Below are 5,400 nucleotides of genomic sequence, written 5' to 3' on the forward strand. Positions count from 1 at the left end.
TTTCAAGTTTTCAAATTACACCCTCTCCGATTCTACGTGCCTGTAATCAATATTTAAGGATGTAAATCCTCGGTGTCAAATGCAACTAGTTCATGAAAAAAAGACTAATATCAATATAAACAGAAATGACGTAACGATTATTTGCTTTTATTCATATACGCTATCGATTATTAAAATCTTTAATTTAATCTTTAGATGCATTAGATAATGAAATTTTAATAATCGAGAGCGTATATGAATAAAAGCAAATAATCGTTAAGTCATTTCTGTTTAAATATTGATATTAGTCATTTTTTCATGAACTAGTTTAATTTAATCTTTAGATGCATTAGATAATGAAAGCAAGATTATCAATCATTGATTATAATATTCATGAATGTATGCAGATACGGGAAGTTTGATACGCTCAATATAAATCTTGAAAGTACAATTTCTTTCTGATTAATTATCCATCCCCTTTCATTCTGATATTGTTTTTTATTTCCCATTTTGTTTTTTTACATGTTAAATTTTTGGGCTGGTCCGGGTTAGGACTAATGGATGAGTCCCCCCTTCTAAAACGATGTTACGTACTTATCTGTCTATCTCCTTCTCAGTCAAAAATAAAATAAAATAAATACATGCTATATGTACTGCAACATCATTGGATTTACTGGATAATTCTTCGATTTCACCTTCATAATACATGTTAATGCAAGCGGACTATCTAGGCTTCTTTTTTTCCATCTTCGCTAGCCGAGATTATTTGTCCACGAAGGCAAAGTTGACTGAAAACCCATTGCTAGCGGAGATGAGATGAATTTTACCCCCGTATTATGTTATAATTGACCAAAACCTAGTACGTTTGTTTTACAACTTTCATTTAGAAGACTCGCAAGTTTGTGAGTCACTGAATAGACGAGAAAACGTCTGCATTTTTATTTCAATCGTTGTCAACTCTATACTTTGTGATATTTCAAGACTACATGTACTCAATTCAATTTGTTGGATCTCATCACCATTATGCAATGGTATACAAAAATATAAAGACAAAAAGATGTTATATATACATTTAGTAAATAATACATGCGTGTAATAAAGTATTTATCAAGTTAGAAAAAAAAACTAACTTAAAAAAACGTGTTATTATTAATGTGAAGTATGGGCATTCTAGGTAGGGGAACACATTTTATTTTATTATTTTCTTAATGAAAGTACGGAGTTTTCTAAAGGTTTGTTTAAAAGTAAAGATATTCTTAATATTTATTTGTTTAGGTGATAAAAATTTGATTCTTTGCTCACATTGCATCACAGTGGAGTACATAATGAAATTCATCTCCAATGTAAACATGTACATGTATATATCTGACCTTAATCACATATTCCTAATTACAATGAAAACTTTACGTAAAAATAAACCATTGCTTATGGTACACATTTCTTTGAACTGCTATTTATCAAATTGAAATTACTGGCATGTGATTGTCGTTGTTCATGACCCTTCTTTTATTTGGTGAAATTGTGCTGCACGTGCCGTGAAACAATGTACCGACGAGTGGTAGGAATAACACAGGTGTTATTATATACAGGATGTCGAGAAATTGGGCGTTTCATAAAAAGGTGTGAAGTCTGCAGGGAAGTCTACATACGGATATGTACCGAAAACACCAACGTATCATTAAACGACAATTACAAGAATTGAATGATTGATAGCTAATTTCTAAATAAGTAATGGGGTGGGGGCATGCATGCTGGCTAAGTGAAAAGGTTTTTGGGGTGAATCATTTCGGAAATTATTTCTTTGTTTTATCACACGGAGGTACACGGTGACATCGACGGAGGTACAGGTGACATCCACGGAGATACGCGGTGGCATCCACGGAGATCCTCCGTGGACTTCAATGTCTAGCTCGCGCGGAAAAATAGGACTTCAAAGGTGCCGACAATTTTAAAGGTCCACCGTGTTTGGGGCAAATTTGTTCCACCGCGTTGCGTGGAACACGCATAAAACTCGTGTCGTGTACTGTACATGTAAAATGTTCTAGAAGAAAATGCATCTCCGTCGAGGAAATCGGTTTTATTTTAATGAATTATAAAGATGTATATTTAACTGCTGTGATAAAATGTAGAAATTCATTTCAAAATCAAGGATTATCTCCCTCATGCATAGTTCTTATCCTTATACAAATTTGACTCCACTTTTTGACACTCTGTTTTCCATCAAATAGCTCTTTAAGTATATTGTTATCTCAGATTTTAAAACTTTCGGTTGAGCATCACTGAGGAGACATTATTTGTCGAATGCTCATCTGGTGCATCAAAATTGGTATCGTATATGTTTTACATCCTAAAAGTAGCATTTCTCCGATTAGAAAGGTACGCCTGCACTTGAGGTTAAAACATAACGGATAGGGTTAACTAAAATTAAGTTTTGCCTGGCTATACAATTATAAAGATCAGTCAAATCCGTTGATGGAAACATATCCAATAGAGAGAGAGGAGGGGTCCCAAGGTTGGTTTCTATTATGAAGAGTTATGCTGAAGTACGTCCTGATTATAGGCAGATTGCTAGCTTTATCAAAGAACGAAGTACGATATGTGCCTTATACGGCCCAAAATGCAAAAGTTCTTATATTTTGTAATTGAATACGTATGACTATGTCAAATAACAAAATAGCATAATTTCATATATATTTCATCGATTAAATATACAATAGAGAGTTTAGATATATGTTCAATCGCTCAATATAATTCTACCCCTACCCCTAGATTTTGAAAGAAAAATCATATTTTTCAAGATAGGTGTGTTAAATCCATTATCGATAAGCAAAATCTTCCAGAACAAAATATTAGAATTAAAAAAATGATACTATAATCTCTCAAGAAAGGTTAGACATAAAGTCGATCCAGGTTGCCATGAAAACGAACAATTTTGCTATAAATCCTACCAAATCGTCTTTGAATGTATTTTAATTTTCAATTATCTTTAAAAACTAAGAAAGAATATGGTGCACAAACTACTTACAATAAATTAACAGATTTTGTTAAAATGATGACATTTCCCAGTTGTCATGACAACATAATTGTCAAAAATGTGTCCGCCAATTGTTACAAATTGTTTACTTTTATTTTGGGTATTGATATTTTTTCTCAATATGAAAAATTTCTGAATATCATTCTTACACAGTAGGGAATGTTCTGATGAAGTTTATAGAAAGCTGTTAAAGTGGAATTTACTACATTTGTATCAATTTATATTTGATATAAACTGCAATGTACTTTTTTATGTTGTTAAATTTATCTTCGGAAATCACTCATTCTCCTTGATTACTGACACAGTCGTCGTCACTGTCGCTATCAGAAAAGTCCACCTCTCTAGCAGCATCCCCAACAGTGTCCGTCCAGTCTCTGACACCGGAAATAGATCTTTGATACCTTCCAAACGATAAATACCACACAATACAATCAATGTGTCCACACATCCGGACAACGCGGACACCATTTTTGCAAGAGCAATACCACGCTGAAATTGTTACATCATTATATTTCACCCATATAGCATACCTTTTTCCACTTATATGTTGACTTTGAATTTTGGCACTTATTATATTTGAAATCCCATCGCTGACAAGGACCTCAAACAAACCCTGTTCCGTAAAATATTCTGCTGAATAGGATTTTGCGGTTATCAGCTGGTAAACACCGATGGTAAGATATCTTATTTCTTCCTCTGAAAGCTTTGGAAATGGCATGTTGTCATCGGATGCAGCATCTAGTTCTACTCATTTCATTGATCGTTTATCCAAACCTGTTCATAAATAGAATAAAAAACAATTACATTTTATGTATATTACGTGAATAAAAGTCATACTAGTATATATAACACTCTTAGCTGGCATAATACTAACCATTTTTCTGCACAAATTCCTGAAGATCATTGGACTGCTTGGTGAAGGCTGCCATTTTACAGGCTGTTTCGATGTCCTTGTCGTACGTGTCACTGTTTATAGGTGCTCGATATTTGTTCCATATTCTGCAGACTATGCGAATAAAGTCACCAATAAATGGGATTTGGCTGTTAGGCAATGTCTTCCCTAGGTATTACCATGTCTTAATTATCCCGTTCATGGAATCTACAACCAACCTGACCTAATAACATATTACGGGTTTTTTTAATTAAAAAATAATATCGAATTATAGGGTTTACAATTTTTATTAAAATAATAATGGGGTGCGAGTTGATTTAATATTTAGAAATGCTGCAGTTCTTATTCTAATCTAAATCTTAGTATTACATTGGTTATTAATCGAGAACAGTTTGCCTCTTCTGTAGTTAAGCTGACATTTCTAACTTAATCCCCATATCTTGTAGTACGGATTCCGAATCTCTAAATCCTCTATCGACGACGAAAATATCATCTTCCTTTATCCACCTTTTGATTTCCTCTGTGTTTGAATGAATGGAATGGTTCAGTATAAAGGCATCATTATTTTTGGCATCAGCAGGGTACGTTCCTAAGACAGTGACTATGTAGCCTGTAGTTGAGACAATCATCATCGGTTTCAAGAGAAGACAATGCTTGTGGAGGCTGTAAGATATCCAGCTAAATGTGTAATTAATGCTCTTTTAAATATATATGTATGTCCCATCCAGTACGAGAATAGCAGGAGAGGAAGACATATCTGAAAAGATTTCTTGGGCAAGTGGCCGTGTATGTTGATGAATTACATCGTCTCTGCTGACACATGCATATCCAAGATTTTGAGGAACGAATTCTGTTAACAGTGCTTTTCTAGTTGAATGGACAGCTCTTCTGATCTATGAAAAACATTAAAATTTGATAATAATGTTAAATTGAAAACGTGGATTAACAATGCACACACACACACACACACACACACACACACACACACACACACACACACACACACACACACACACACACACACACACACACGTAAGCACCTTCAAGTTGGGTCCTCTAACTCAGCACGGGCAAATGGGAACCCCCTTTTCTAGCTGGTATTTTGTAATGGTTTTTTGGCTACATATTGATTTTAATATTACCAAAGACATGTGCTATTTCAAATTTTGATTTGACAAGTATTTCACAATATGACCTAGCACCTTCAAGTGAGGACTTCCGGTACAGATACACCCTGCCAACTTGGGACAACGATACACACACAATCAACTGAGGACACCATATACATACTGACAACTGAAACCGTTACAGAATAGCAATAGCTAATTCTTTTGTATCAAAACATTCTTGCAGTTTTTACATAAAAGTGAGAATATTTTCCTATTACATTTTCGAGCTCACTACGAAAATCTTAAACCGAACGTACTTATATTCATCATAAAGAGCAAAATGAAAATAACTATTGACTTTATTGCCCGGTCTCTCCCCGAGGAAA

The 5,400-nt window shown here is 34.1% G+C and overlaps 1 pseudogene; it reads right to left on the reverse strand.

Annotated features, from left to right (window-relative positions):
- Positions 1-3,046: 3,046 nt before the first annotated feature.
- On the reverse strand, positions 3,047-4,534 carry LOC125674445 (uncharacterized; annotated as a pseudogene).
- Positions 4,535-5,400: the final 866 nt, after the last annotated feature.

The sequence above is a fragment of the Ostrea edulis genome, chromosome 3 (assembly GCF_947568905.1).
Source record: "Ostrea edulis chromosome 3, xbOstEdul1.1, whole genome shotgun sequence".
Taxonomy (NCBI): Eukaryota; Metazoa; Mollusca; class Bivalvia; order Ostreida; family Ostreidae; genus Ostrea; species Ostrea edulis.